Raw genomic sequence first — 16,644 nt, forward strand, 5'->3', positions numbered from 1 at the left:
GTGGAGGTGGATGAGAAGTCTCCTTTCATCCGTGACCCTGTCCACCAATCAGTGAATGGATACCGAATGTCACTCAGGGGTTATGTCCCGTGTGTGTGTGTGTGTGTGTGTGTGTGTGTGTGTGTGTGTGTGTGTGTGTGTGTGTGTGTGTGTGTGCAAACTCAACTGCACAGGTTAACACGTTTGGCTCACAACCAGGACAGCCAAGGTTCGATACCCAGGTGGAGTAAAAACGGACGGGCAGCTTCCTTACACCTTTGCCTCTGTCCACCCAACAATCAATGGGTACCGGGTATCATTCGGGGGTCGTGCCCCGCCCCCCGGGGTGGTGATCTGGCAGCGTCAGACAAGCATGCCAAGGTTCACTCAAGGTTAGGTGTCGCCATGGCACACGCTGTCCCGGCAAACTCAAAGGACGGTTATGGGTCGACACGCCAGTCCCACTTGTCTGCCGGGGAGTGACACAAACAGCATCTTCTACAGCTTGATGGAGGCCTGGCGTGGGTGGCGCTGCACCAGCCATTACGCAACACGGGCGCTAACACAGTCTTGGCGTAGAGTCGTGGGCCCTTATCAGTGCGGCTTCGCTGGACTCACGTTCCTCCTACTGTGCTGTTGTCGGGTGCTCATCACTGCTGGCTGCATGATGTAGCACCTTTTTTTTACTTTTATGATTCATGTTAGAAAAAAAATATGTATATGCATGTATTTCCGTGTGCCGACGTTAACGCAACACAGACGTGAGACAGGAACAAGACAACAGGTTACATCACAAGGTGCACGGACAGGTTAGCGGTATAACAACGTTGATTAAACATCCGCACCAGGCTACCTGCCTGCCCCGCCCCGCCCGCCCCCACCATGCTATACCCTACAACCCCTGCTGCTCCCCACCACGCCCCGCCAGCCCCGCGACGAGTGGCTACTGCAGGGACGAGTGTCTGGCGCCGGGAGCCATGTAGCCTTGTCCGATTAGGATATTTATGGCTCGGTTGCGTTATAAAAATACAAGCAGTACAAGTCGCCTTAAATTATTTCCCAACTGATCCTGATACACGGGAATCGTTGGCGGCAATCGAAACTTTACAAATAGGACAAAGTACAAACCCAAACAGGCGATAACGAGACTGCTAGAGAGATACAGGGCCAAGACAGGGCCAGTGGGCGGCGGTGTCCTGTCCAGCCTCCCGCCCAGCCTCGCCCAGCGCCACTCCCCCGGGCCGTCACCACGATCACCACCAACCACCGGGCCAAGGACGCCCCCCACCCCCTATCCACACCACCATTCAACACCATAGCCAGAGCAATATATATATATATATATATATATATATATATATATATATATATATATATATATATATATATATATATATATATATATAGATATAGATAGATAGATAGATAGATAGATAGATAGATAGATATAGATAGATAGATAGATAGATAGATAGATAGATAGATCTTGTGTTTACCTTTGAATAAATAGATCTTGGGCCAGAGTTTGTCCATACCTAAAACTTTACTTTTTGAACTTTTTTTCCGTCGTCTTTTCGTACTCTTTTGCTTTACCTGAGAGGGTCGACTTTTCTTACTCCATATCAACGTAGCTTGCTCTAAACATTTCTTCTTCTCGCTCTCCCCTCTACTCCTTCTCACCTCCTTTTCTGTGGGTGAACTTTTTTTCAACTTTCACCCTGACAACCCAGACTCTTTTCACTCCGCCTCCAGACAACCCCCCCCCCCTTCTCCCCCCCCTCAAAGCCTCGCCCATCCTCCTAATCATTCATGGTATTTACTGTTTACTGCTCTCTTCTCCTCGCTTGTCTCGATTTCCCAATACGGCCAGTGATAAACATTGAATTATCAGCCTAAGTGAAGTAGTGACATCAATATTTGGTGATTAGGTCTTGGGGTACATGTAGGTTGGCGTTCACAGCCGCGTATTTGAGTTATGTCTGGTGTGTGTGTGTGTGTGTGTGTGTGTGTGTGAGAGAGAGAGAGAGAGAGAGAGAGAGAGAGAGAGAGAGAGAGAGAGAGAGAGAGAGAGAGAGAGAGAGAGAGAGAGAGAGAGAGAGAGAGAGAGAGAGAGAGAGAGAGAGAGAGGAGGGGGGGGGGGAGCGATTCTGAGAAAAGCGGAAAGCTGACACCACAAATATGTACGTGGTGTAAACTTATCCCGGAGACTAGTAACCGTTTCCGTTGTAATAGTTATAGTAGTAGTAGTAGTAGTAGTAGTAGTAGTAGCCTTGGTCTGCCTGAGAGGAACCAGGTCACCACCCACACCACTGCCATTGCTGACCTGGACTTGAGGCGACTTGAGTTTGATAGTCGTATCAACCACAGCAACCAAGCTTTAAAAAAAAAAATTTAGTAAAGTTTGTATAATAAAGATAAAAGATAAAGATGGTTGTTCATTGGTCATTGGGGTGGGAAAAAATGCTTTTTGAAAGGATATGAGAAAATATACGCTCACAACGCAACTCTAATGGATGGAGGCCCGTTGTAGTAGTAGTAGTAGTAGTAGTAGTAGAAAAAAAGTAGTAGTAGTAGTAGTAGTAGTAGTAGTAGTAGTAGTAGTAGTAGTAGTAGTAGTAGGATAGTAGTAGTAGTAGTAGTAGTAGTAATATTAATAATAATAATAATAATAATAATAATAATAATAATAATAATAATAATAATAATAATAATAATGACTGTGGTGATATGAACATGACGGTGGGGTGATGGTAACAGTGGAGGTGCTGGTGCTGGTGATGCCGGCGATAACGTATACCTTGTCGTGATCGCTCTGACACTGTACTGAGATCCGCAGGTGTGGAGCAAATACCGGGTCAGGAAGTAAACACCTGTCTGTACTTATGGGTCACGGACAGGGGGAGGGGAGGGGGGGGACTATATATGCAAATTCATGATTGGCGATGACTCACTTCCAAACACGTGTATATATAATGAAGCACTACGGAATGAATGCATAAGTAGCAGTAATAGTAGTGGTGGTGGTAGTAGTAGTAGTAGTAGTAGTAGTAGTAGTAGTAGTAGTAGTTGTGGTGGTGGTGGTGATGGACTGCTACCTCGTCTCCACTCCTCCCGGGAAACGAACCCTGGACCTCTCTACCACAGCACTAAGGAGCTTTTTTTATGTGTGTGTGTGTGTGTGTGTGTGTGTGTGTGTGTGTGTGTGTGTGTGTGTGAAAACGGACCTCGCGTGATGGGGATGAGTCACAAATTAAAGTGTTGTGGAGTTAGATCGGCCATATGGAAGGATTCTCAGAACTCAACTCTCTCTCTCTCTCTCTCTCTCTCTCTCTCTCTCTCTCTCTCTCTCTCTCTCTCTCTCTCTCTCTCTCGTTTGTTCTTTGCTTGTTCTTTTTTTCCTGCGTCTCTTAAGTTCTTTCCCTTCGTTATCTCTTCCTGTTCTTTTTTCTTATCTTTTTTTATCTCGTTCTTTGTTTCTTTTTCTCATGTCCTTTTATGTGTTTTTTCACCCCGTTATTTCCTTCTTTACTCTTTTCGTTTCTTCTTTCTGATGTCCTTTAATCTTTTCCATGTTCTTTCTTTCTCCTGGCTTTTTCCTCCCCTTTTCTTTTATCCTTTTTTTCCCTCTTCTCGAACATAACATCTCCCCGTGTAGCCTCAAGGACATACGACGAACGTGTCACCCGTGGGCCGTGTCGTAAGCTTCCGTTCTAGTCTGCGATGTCAGCGTTGTCAAAGGGTAAAGCGCCACCCCAATTACTTCCTGCGCCAGCCACACCATCCGCTTGGAGATAAAGGTTAGTGTTGTTAAGACAGTTTCGCTTCTCACATCAGCTATTCCTAAAGGTTAAAGAGGGGGTCAGTCGGGTTCTAATGAGTGTCTCTTCAGGTTCATGGTACAGAAGAAGGGTCAAACTACCACCAGGGTCATACAACTACTCTTGGAAATGCCCACAGCTCCTACGAAAGCCTTGTCAAATATGTGTTCCTGGGCACCGAAATGTCTTATAATACGACCTAAAGAGTGAAGCAAACTAGAGGAAAGAGGCTTAAAAAAGGAACACTTAAAAGAAACCGACATCCAGGGGTCAAGTGCAGCTTACCACTGAGATATACTGAGAAATAGTGAAGCAGCTTAATATAGTCTTTCGGTACGGCGCTGAATGCATGGTAACGTGATGGAAGCATTGAATTGGTTTATGGTGCATCTAATGAAGAGGATGTTTATGAAGAACCTGCACCATAAACAACAAAGGAAGTTACAGGAAGGACTTAAAGATAAACACATGAGATTCTGAAGCACTTGCATTAAAACGGACAACGAAATAAACATCAATGGTTAAAGGGTGATGAATATAGGGGATTATGATGACCTTATACAGAAAACAAGAATGGAATCGACATCAATGGTTTACGAAGGATTAGTAAGAGGGATATAGATGAACTCAAAGAAAACAATGGAATCTATATCAATGGGTTATGGGGGATGAATATAAGGGATTTTGATGAACTTTACAGAAAACAAGAATGGAATCGACATCAATGGTTTACGAAGGATTAGAAAGAGGGATATAGATGAACTCAAAGAAAACAATAGAATCCACCACATCAATGGGTTTAGGAGGATGAATATAGAGGATTTTGATGAACTTACACAGAAAACAAGAACGAAATCGACATCAATGGTTTACGAAGGATTAGTAAGAGGAATATAGATGAGCTCAAAGAAAACAACAGAATCCACATCAATGGGTTTAGGAGGATGAATATAGAGGATTTTGATGAACTTACACAGAAAACAAGAACGAAATCGACATCAATGGTTTACGAAGGATTAGTAAGAGGAATATAGATGAACTCAAAGAAAACAATAGAATCCACCACATCAATGGGTTTAGGAGGATGAATATAGAGGATGTTGATGAACTTACACAGAAAACAAGAATGGAATCGACATCAATAGTTTACGAAGGATTAGCAAGAGGGGTATAGATGAACTCAAAGAAAACAATAGAATCCACATCAATGGGTTTAGGAGGATGAATATAGAGGATTTTGATGAACTTACACAGAAAACAAGAATGGAATCGACATCAATAGTTTACGAAGGATTACCAAGAGGGGTATAGATAAACTCAAAGAAAACAATAGAATCCACATCAATGGGTTTAGGAGGATGAATATAGAGGATTTTGATGAACTTACACAAAAATCAACAACGGAATCCACATCAATAGTTTACGGTAGATTAACAAAATGGATGTTGATTCTTTTTTTTTTTTTACAACAAAGGAGACAGCTCAAGGGCACACAAAAAAAGGAGACAATCATAAAAAATAAAAAAAGCCCGCTACTCGCTGCTCCTATGCTGATGGGTAACTTACACTAAAAACGAGACAAATTTAGGTTGAAGGAGATCGGCAAAAACAAGTTCACAAATATAGTAAAAGATGAAAGGAACAAACGATTCGAATATTAACCTTATGCAAATACAATAGAAAGTTTCAGATAAATATTAGATAAATTCATCGATGGCGACAGAAGGTGAAAAACTGGTTCTCTGGAGCTGCCCCGTACAGACCTAGTGACCCTTTGTATAGTGTTCCCTTGTGTGCGTGTGTAGTCACTTATTAACCATACTGGCCCGAAATACCGGACTCCAAGCTCACCCTTACCAAGAAGTGCCACTATTACCAACTCAAGCACCAACGACATCTTAAAAATGCCTTTCCCTCACCATTACCAAAAAGAGTCACTATTACCAACTCAAAAAATAACGGCAGCTTAATTAAAAAATGCCTTTCCCTCACCATTACCAAAAAGAGTCACTATTACCAACTCAAAAAAACAACGGCAGCTTAATTAAAAAATGCCTTTCGCACATCCTTATCAAGAAGAGACAGTATTACCAACTCAAATACCAACGGCAGCTTATAAAATACCCAGACTCTCACCCTAACCAAGATGTACCAGTATTACCAACTCAAACACCAACGACAGCTTGTAAAATACCGGACCCCAAGCTCACCCATACAAAAAAAATGCCAGTGTTACCAACCCCAAAACCAACGGCAGCTTAGAAAATACCGGACCCCAAGCTCACCCAGCAAGTATTACCAACTCAAACACCAACGGCAGCTTATAAAATGCTGTTCGCTCACCCTAACCAAGAAATGCCAGTATTACCAACTCAAACACCAACGGCAGCTTATACAATACACAGACCCTCACCCTAACCAAGAAGTACCAGTCTTACCAACTCAAACACCAACGACAGCTTAAAAATGCCTTTCGCTCACCCTCATCAAGAAATGCCAGTATTACCAACTCAAACACCAACGGCAGCTTATAAAATCCCTTTCGTCTTGGCTGAATTCCACATACTTCACATTCAGTCATTTTGCCCTGCCCTATTGGCGCCAAACTAACAAGGAAAAAAATGAACAGCTGATCGAAGTCATTAACCCGTAAAACTGGTTCACAAAGGACTTCTAGGGAGCAAGGTTTGGCATACTAATAGTGTTGGAACGGATGGCGAGGGAATGGCCTAAAAAGGGAGCTTGTAATGTGGGCGTCAAGGGAATAGCCGAGGAAAGGGAGCTTGTTATGTGGGCGTCAAAGGAATAGCCGAGGAAGGGAGCTTGTACTGTGGGTGTCAAGGGAATAGCCGAGGAAGGGAGCTTGTAATGTGGGCGTCAAGGGAATAGCCGAGGAAAGGGAGCTTGTAATGTGGGCGTCAAGGGAATAGCCGAGGAAAGGGAGCTTGTAATGTGGGCGTCAAGGGAATAGCCAAGGAAAGGGAGCTTGTTATGTGGGCGTCAAGGGAATAGCCGAGGAAAGGGAGCTTGTAATGTGGGCGTCAAGGGAATAGCCGAGGAAAGGGAGCTTGTAATGTGGGCGTCAAGGGAATAGCCGAGGAAGGGAGCTTGTAATGTGGGCGTCAAAGGAATAGCCGAGGAAGGGAGCTTGTAATGTGGGCGTCAAAGGAATAGCCGAGGAAGGGAGCTTGTAATGTGGGCGTCAAGGGAATAGCCGAGGAAAGGGAGCTTGTAATGTGGGCGTCAAGGGAATAGCCGAGGAAGGGAGCTTGTAATGTGGGCGTCAAGGGAATAGCCGAGGAAGGGAGCTTGTAATGTGGGCGTCAAGGGAATAGCCGAGGAAAGGGAGCTTGTAATGTGGGCGTCAAGGGAATAGCCGAGGAAGGGAGCTTGTTATGTGGGCGTCAAGGGAAAAGCCCAGGAAGGGAGCTTGTAATGTGGGCGTCATGGAATAGCCGAGGAAGGAGCTTGTAATGTGGGCGTCAAGGAATAGCCGAGGAAGGAGCTTGTACTGTGGGCGTCAAGGGAATAACCGAGGAAGGGAGCTTGTAATGTGGGCGTCAAGGGAATAGCCGTGGAAGGGAGCTTGTAATGTGGGCGTCAAGGGAATAGCCGTGGAAGGGAGCTTGTAATGTGGGCGTCAAGGGAATAGCCGTGGAAGGGAGCTTGTACTGTGGGCGTCAAGGGAATAGCCTAGGAAGGGAGCTTGTACTGTGGGCGTCAAGGGAATAGCCTAGGAAGGGAGCTTGTACTGTGGGCGTCAAGGGAATAGCCGTGGAAGGGAGCTTGTACTGTGGGCGTCAAGGGAATAGCCTAGGAAGGGAGCTTGTACTGTGGGCGTCAAGGGAATAGCCGTGGAAGGGAGCTTGTAATGTGGGCGTCAAGGGAATAGCCGAGGAAGGGAGCTTGTAATGTGGGCGTCAAGGGAATAGCCGTGGAAGGGAGCTTGTAATGTGGGCGTCAAGGGAATAGCCGAGGAAGGGAGCTTGGAAGGTTGGCGTCAAGGGAATAGCCGTGGAAGGGAGCTTGTAATGTGGGCGTCAAGGGAATAGCCGAGGAAGGGAGCTTGTAATGTGGGCGTCAAGGGAATAGCCGAGGAAGGGAGCTTGTAATGTGGGGGTCAAGGGAATAGCCGAGGAAAGGGAGCTTGTAATGTGGGGGTCAAGGGAATAGCCGTGGAAGGGAGCTTGTAATGTGGGCGTCAAGGGAATAGCCGAGGAAGGAGCTTGTAATGTGGGCGTCAAGGGACTAGCCCAGGTAGGGAGCTTGTAATGTGGGGGTCAAGGGAATAGCCGAGGAAGGGAGCTTGTAATGTGGGGGTCAAGGGAATAGCCGAGGAAGGGAGCTTGTAATGTGGGGGTCAAGGGAATAGCCGAGGAAGGGAGCTTGTAATGTGGGCGTCAATGGAATAGCCGAGGAAGGGAGCTTGTAATGTGGGGGTCAAGGGAATAGCCGAGGAAAGGAGCTTGTAATGTGGGGTCAAGGAATAGCCGAGAAGGGAGCTTGTAATGTGGGGGTCAAAGGAATAGCCGAGGAAAGGAGCTTGTAATGTGGGGGTCAAGGAATAGCCGAGGAAGGGAGCTTGTAATGTGGGGTCAAGGAATAGCTGAGGAAGGGAGCTTGTAATGGGCGTCAAAGGAATAGCCGTGGAAGGGAGCTTGTAATGTGGGCGTCAAGGGAATAGCCGAGGAAGGGAGCTTGTAATGTGGGCGTCAAGGGAATAGCCGAGGAAGGGAGCTTGTAATGTGGGCGTCAAGGGAATAGCCGAGGAAGGGAGCTTGTAATGTGGGGGTCAAGGGAATAGCCGAGGAAGGGAGCTTGTAATGTGGGCGTCAAAGGAATAGCCGAGGAAGGGAGCTTGTAATGTGGGCGTCAAAGGAATAGCCGAGGAAGGGAGCTTGTAATGTGGGCGTCAAGGGAATAGCCTAGGAATGGAGCTTGTAATGTGGGCGTCAAGGGAATAGCCGAGGAAAGGGAGCTTGTAATGTGGGTGTCAAGGGAATAGCCGAGGAAGGGATCTTGTAATGGGGTCAAGGGAATAGCCGAGGAAGGGAGCTTGTAATGTGGGCGTCAAGGAATAGCCGAGGAAGGAGCTTGTAATGTGGGCGTCAAGGGAATAGCCGAGGAAGGGAGCTTGTAATGTGGGGGTCAAGGGAATAGCCGAGGAAGGGAGCTTGTAATGTGGGCGTCAAGGGAATAGCCGAGGAAGGGAGCTTGTAATGTGGGCGTCAAGGGAATAGCCGAGGAAGGGAGCTTGTAATGTGGGCGTCAAGGGAATAGCCGAGGAAGGGAGCTTGTAATGTGGGCGTCAAGGGAATAGCCCAGGAAGGGAGCTTGTAATGTGGGCGTCAAGGGAATAGCCGAGGAAGGGAGCTTGTAATGTGGGCGTCAAGGAAACAGCCCAGGAAGGGAGCTTGTAATGTGGGCGTCAAGGGAACAGCCCAGGAAGGGAGCTTGTAATGTGGGCGTCAAGGGAATAGCCGAGGAAGGGAGCTTGTAATGTGGGTGTCAAGGGAATAGCCGAGGAAGGGAGCTTGTAATGTGGGCGTCAAGGGAATAGCCGAGGAAAGGGAGCTTGTAATGTGGGTGTCAAGGGAATAGCCGAGGAAAGGGAGCTTGTAATGTGGGTGTCAAGGGAATAGCCAAGGAAGGGAGCTTGTAATGTGGGCGTCAAGGGAATAGCCGAGGAAGGGAGCTTGTAATGTGGGCGTCAAGGGAACAGCCCAGGAAGGGAGCTTGTAATGTGGGCGTCATGGGAATAGCCGAGGAAGGGAGCTTGTAATGTGGGCGTCAAGGGAACAGCCCAGGAAGGGAGCTTGTAATGTGGGCGTCAAGGGAATAGCCTAGGATGGGAGCTTGTAATGTGGGCGTCTATTCGAATACCATGCCACCGCCTCAACCTCAACAAGCAAGCTGCCCCCCCCACCTCCACTTCCTCTCACTCACTCACTCACTCAAGACCTTGGATATCTTTCTTTTTTTATTATTATACTGTACAGGAGCCAGGCCAAGGACAAAACTGCGACAACAAAAACAAAACAAAAAAAGCATGCTGCTCCTGTAATAAATAAATAAATAAATACATAAATAAAACGAAAAGCTGCCGAAATCAGTATTGGGCTGAAAGATGTCTTGATACGCCCCTCTAGAAAAAGCTAAAAATCATCGGCAGGTTTGTTGGATTGTTTTTACAGTTAAGGAAACAGCAAAGGGGTAAAACAAAAGAAAAATAAATTCAGTTAAGCGCCGCTCCTGCAAAAACACATTGAATAGAGTGGCCAAAAGATATGTCAGTCACAGTAAAACGGTAAAAAATAAAAAAAAGTTAACTGCCGCCCCTGCAAAAACACATTGAGTAGAGTGGCCAAAAAATATGTCAGTTTCGGATGCGGAGGAATACAGACAAAGGAGGAATATCATATAGTTAGTGAAAGCAGCAGGTGACAGGTGGCACTAACACTCCCAGACCCCACGGGCACACACTAGGAAAAGAAACACCCCTTGCAACGAGAAATAGCTATGACGCAATTCTTCCCCCCAATCCCCCAACAACAACAACAACACACACACACACACACACCTTCCTGGCCCGGCTGGTTCAGGATGTGTGACGCCCATGTGTGTGTGTGTGTGTGATAGTGGGCCTTCCCGCCTCTCCGCCTTCAGGTCGTAAGTTCAAAGTCACAGTTTCTCGCGCCTCGACATTTCCCCGCGCCACCACGATGCTCCTCCCGCCAACACACGTGACCAGAGAGAGAGAGAGAGAGAGAGAGAGAGAGAGAGAGAGAGAGAGAGAGAGGGTGGGGGGAGGGGGGGCTAATCGATGAAGGCAGAAAGGATGGTAGGAAAGATGAAGAAAGAACGAGAAGAGAGAAAGAACGAAGGAGAGAAAACAAAGTAGAAACAACGAGAGAGAAAAAAGACGTGATGACAGAAAGCTCAAGAAAGAACGAATGGCAGGAAAAGGGCGAGATGGCAAAGAGAACGAATAAGAAAGAAAGAGAGAAAGAATGAACGAGAAAATGAACAAAGAGAAAAAAGAACGAGAAGGAAACGACAAGAGAAAAAAAACGAGAAAGAACGAGGAGAAAGAAAACGAGAAGACAGACAAGGAAGGAAGAAAGAGGACACAGAGAAACAAAGAACGAGAAGAGAAAATAAGAAAAAGATAAAAGGACAAGAGAAAGAAAGAATGAGGAAAAGAATATTAAAGGACATGAAAAGAAGAAACAAAGAGAATAAAGAAGGAACTAACGGGGTAAGAGAAACACATAAAGAAAGATTAGAAAGAGAAACAAAGAACGAGAAGAGAAAATAAGAAAAAGATAAAAGGACAAGAGAAAGGAAGAATGAGGAAAAGAATATTAAGGACATGAAAAGAAGAAACAAAGAGAATAAAGAAGGAACTAACGAGGTAAGAGAAACACATAAAGAAACATTAGAAAGAGAAACAAAGAACGAGAAGAGAAAATAAGAAAAAGATAAAAGGACAAGAGAAAGAAAGAATGAGGAAAAGAATATTAAGGACATGAAAAGAAGAAACGAAGAGAATAAAGAAGGAAAGAACGGGGTAAGAGAAACACATAAAGAAAGATTAGAAAGAGAAACAAAGAACGAGAAGAGAAAATAAGAAAGAAAAAAGGGCAAGAAAAAGAAAGAACGAGGAAGAGAAGATTAAGGAACATGAGAAAGAAGAAACGATGAGAATAAAGAAGGAAATAACGGGGTAAGAGAAACACATAAAAGGAACATAACAAAAAGTAACAAAGAACGAGATAAAACAAAAAAATAGGAACAAACAGGAAGAGACAACGAAAAGAAAGAACTAAAGAGACGAAGGAAGAACAAACGAGAGTAAGAAGAAAAAACAATAACAGGAAATGAGAAAGAAGGAAGAAAAAAAACCCGAGTTGACAAAAGGTGATATTTATAATTCTTTGAAACGTCCTGGCTAGAAGATGCCGCCAGCCTGTCACCATGGCGCCACTGCCGGATGGACTGTCTTTGTTCTTGTAGGTTCGTTATCTGTCTGTCCGGTAAGGCATCTCCAACTTCCCTTCTGTAGGCTGATAGAGGACTTTTTATTTTCCATTATGGTGGTGTCAAACGTATCATGGTATTCAAGTTGCAGTGGGAGGATCCATAGGACTGGGTTGATTACGCCTCTCTCTCTCTCTCTCTCTCTCTCTCTCTCTCTCTCTCTCTCTCTCTCTCTCTCTCTCGTAAGGCTGACCTTTTAACCACCTTGCATCTAGTCTTTTAAGCGTACAGAAACGTATGTCCTGCTATTCTCTCTCTCTCTCTCTCTCTCTCTCTCTCTCTCTCTCTCTCTCTCTCTCTCTCTCTCTCTCTCTCTCTCTTATAAAAACCTTGCTTAAGCGAAACGTATACGTCCTCTCTCTCTCTCTCTCTCATAACAACCTTGCTTCTAGTCCTTTAAGCGTACAGAAACATATACGTCCTCTCTCTCTCATCCTGCACCTCTCCCCGCCTTCACGCGCACGCAACCACCATTGTCATTGCACGGTATACTCCGCAAGAAAGTCAATTCACTGAGCTTTACTAATCATCACGTGGCGAAATGAAACTACTACTACTACTACTACTACTACCACTATTACTACTACTACTACTACTACTGAAGTCACGGATTAGAGATAAACCAGATCAGATTACTTAAGTCGTACCTATCAGGGGTAACACCAAGCGACAGGCAGGCTGGCAAGCAAGGAAGGTCTCTGTCTGTCTGTCTGAGTCTGTCCCCAGCGTCCTGTAACATGTACCAATGCGACCCTCCCTGCCACTTACTCCCAACCCACTCCCGCTCTTCTGCGTCGTAATGCCCAGAATACGCGGCCGGACCGTGCATGACAGAGCTACGTGATCACACACAAAAACCGCTGCAGCTGGTGAGGAATGGCCATATATCGAGCTGAGGGGTTGGACGAGGGGAGTGTGTACCGTTTATAAAAGGGGAGTGGATGCCAAGATGGTCGACGAGGGGATGAAAACTTGTGTAATAATTCATGATGTAAGGAGTTTGATTTTGGTCTCTTGGAAAGTGTATGTATACTAATAATGATAATAATAACAAGAAGAAGTAATAGAAATGAATAGTAGTGGTAACAGTATTATTATTATTATTATTATTATTATTATTATTATTAGTAGTAGTAGTAGTAGTAGTTGTTGTAGTAATAATAATAATAATAATAATAATAATAATAATAATAATAATAATAATAATAATGTGAAATTCAGCCTAGGTACTTCCATTCATCAATTAACAGATAACTGAGCATACACATACCTACGTAAATCTCTCTCTCTCTCTCTCTCTCTCTCTCTCTCTCTCTCTCTCTCTCTTATCCTGAAGCCTCTCATGTGATAGGCACCGGAGCCAGCGAGGGAGTCCAGTAACCTTTGACAGCCATGGGTAGAAACAAGGAGGAAGAACAAAATTAGTCTTCCATAGCTATGTTCCCAGTGACCTTGGTTCGTTATTACGGTATCAGTTACATACCAGGCTGTTACGATACGGGGCAGCTTGGTTAAGGGAGGAACTGTGAGGCAAGGTTGTGGGGGGGGAGGGTGTCTTCAAGTCCCTGGGGGAGGGTGGGGGTGGGCGTTCAAGGAGGGCAGGAGGGATACAAGTTTTTGTCCCTAACTTCACAACTAAAGGAGAAGGTGAAAGCTCATCTCCTTAAATTCATCGACATAAGGTTGGATGAAGGCAAAGTTCCCTTAAACTCATTAAAATAGAAGATAAAAGATTGCCTCCTTATTTTCATCGAGATAAAAGAGGATGTTTTTCTTTTTTTTCTTTAACGTGTCAGCCTATAGCGCCGGTAGGCTTTCTTGAGGAGCTGGATGGTAGTCGGCCCCACCCGTCATGGCGCAGAAAAGTGTTTTATACTGGCGCCATCTTCGCTTGGCTCATGCTGGCCCCCGGAACACGTTCTTGATTCACTTGGATGAAAGCTTATCTCCTTAATCTCATCATCATAAACTAGGATGAAAACTTTATCTCCTTAATCTCATGACTACAGGAGAGGATGAAAGCTTATCGCCACATCAAGAGGCTCAGACACAAGACTGATTATCTACACCTGTGTACGAAGGGGTTAAAGCTTATCGGAACGACCATAAGGAGGCTTGGATACCTACATGATTATATTCAACACCATACGTGGGAATCATGGTTTATCTCCACTACTTCAATATCTACCCAGGTTTACATGACATCATTTCCACAAACGTACGTGAGAATGAAAACCTGTCGCCACGCTGACAATAAATCAATAAATAAAAACTAGACAACTTACATGACATCATTTTCATTATTATACGAGAGGATGCGCGTTGGCCTGAATGTCGCTAATAAGAACGTGGCCTGAATGAGTTTATCTTACTTAACTGCATGACACTTTCACCCCCAACATCCACCACAAATGAGTAATGAGTTAACTGCATGACACTTCCACCCCCAACATCCACCACAAATGAGTAATGTGAGTTAACTGCATGACACTTCCACCCCCAACATCCACCACAAATGAGTAATGTGAGTAAATTGCATGACATCCACCAGCGATATCCACCACAAATGAGTTATGGGTAAATTGTATGACTTATCCACCCCAACATCCACCACAAATGAGTAATGTGAGTTAACTGAATGGCTTATCCACCCCAACATCCACCACAAATGAGTAATGTGAGTTAACTGAATGGCTTATCCACCAGCAACATCCACCACAAATGAGTAATGTGAGTAAATTGCATGACATGCACCCACAACATCCACCACAAATGAGTAATGTGAGTTAATTGCATGACTTATCCACCAGCAACATCCACCACAAATGAGTTATGTGAGTTAATTGCATGACTTATCCACCAGCAACATCCACCACAAATGAGTTATGTGAGTTAATTGCATGACTTATCCACCAGCAACATCCACCACAAATGAGTTATGTGAGTAAACTGCATGACATCCACCACAACATCCACAACAAATGAGTTATGTGGGTAAATTGCATGACTAATCCACCACACCACCCCTAACATTCACCACCCACAAGCACAACACCCGGGGAACAGAACATGTGGCACCACCGCCCAACGCAGCAAGCAGGCCAGTCTTCCCGCCAATCTTCCCTTATCTCCCCCTCCCCGATACGATATCACTCGGATCTCCCCTGAATGGCATGCTTCCCGAGACATCCCTACGTTCCACCAATCAAGGAAAGAACACTCCTACACGACGACTTTCAGCTGTCTTGACGTCAATAAGAATCTACATTAACTGACTCATCGATGACGTCACTGTAGGAAGAGCGAAAAACGCCCTTGAATACACGCAATATGCATTCTTTTCCAGCGGGCTCTGATTGGGGGATTAAGAAACGTAGTGGTGAGGAGAAGTAAACATTCAACACCTTACGGAGGCTGATATAATAGTCAAAAGAAGTAATGGGCGAGCGTTGCACCATGTTGCGTCATGCTAACAGGACGGCGGAGGCGGCGGCGCGGGTGGGGATGAGGATGAGGGAGGAGAGGGCGGGGGCGGGGAAGAGGTGTAAGAAGTGGCAGTGGGGGTGGTCAGGGCTTAAGGAGGGGTCGTGGGGGTGAAGGGGGGGTGAGAAAGTGGCCTGAGGGAGTAAGGGGTGATAGGGCTGAGGGTGGGGATGGGAAAGAAGCCGGGTGGTGTTTGTGTAATTTATATGATGCATGATGAAAGCTTTTATCTCAGGCTAAATCTTAATGCTATGATATTACGTAGTAACTAGTATGTGCTATCTCTCTCTCTCTCTCTCTCTCTCTCTCTCTCTCTCTCTCTCCATAATGTTAAGCTTCCTATTCCTGCTATATTTACGTAAGTTAACATTCTTTCTCAATACTTTAATACAAATCTCTCTCCACTGTAGTATCGTGTGTGTGTGTGTGTGTGTGTGTGTGTGTGTGTGACAATCACATACAACAAATTACAATGGGGGCGGGCAACACGATCTAGTTAGAACTTAGAACCCGCGGAACTTATTCGTGTATGTGTGTGTGTGTGTGTGTGTGTGTGTGTGCGTATTTCTCCTTGGAGTGAGTACGTGCGTGCGTGTGTGTTCCTGTGCACTAATACAGCTTCCTCGATTCTAGGAAAGAAACACACACACACATATATACAGGCATGTCAATACCCCTTCACGTAGTAACAGCGTCCCTGACAGCCCCCAATACAAACACACCTCTGACAGCCCCATGACACCTTCCTGACACATAAACAAACACACCCCTGACAGCCCCCAGTATGCACCAAACAGCCCCTGGAATGCCCCAGACAGCCCCTAACTGCCTCCAAACACCCTGACAGCCCCCAATAAACCCCTGAAAACCCCCAAAACACCCCTGAAATCCCCCAAAACACCCCAAACGACACCCAGTACACCCCAAACAGCCCCCAGTTCACCCCGATCAGGCCCATGACAGCCCCCAAACAACACTGACACCCCCCAAAATACCCCTGAAAGCCCCAAAAACACCCCTAAAAGCCCCCAGTTCACCCCATACACCCCTGACACGCCCCCAACACCCACCTGCTGGCCACGGGTTTGGACTTGAGGGTGTAGAAGCCATTTGCGTCGCCTCCCTCCCTCAGCAGAGCCTCCAGGTCCCCGTCGTCCAGCTCCACCACGTCGAAGCCCAAGTGAATGCCTGAATCCGGGGCTGACATGGCTCCTGTGGCACTGTTGATATGAGACACAGACAAGACAGACTTCACCGTGCCTTCCCTCCTCTCGGGGCTCTTGTCAACTGAGGGTCCAGCGTGCGTGACTGCAACGGTGCCAGA

The sequence above is a fragment of the Eriocheir sinensis genome, chromosome 34, assembly GCF_024679095.1.
Source record: "Eriocheir sinensis breed Jianghai 21 chromosome 34, ASM2467909v1, whole genome shotgun sequence".
In the NCBI taxonomy this organism is placed as follows: Eukaryota; Metazoa; Arthropoda; class Malacostraca; order Decapoda; family Varunidae; genus Eriocheir; species Eriocheir sinensis.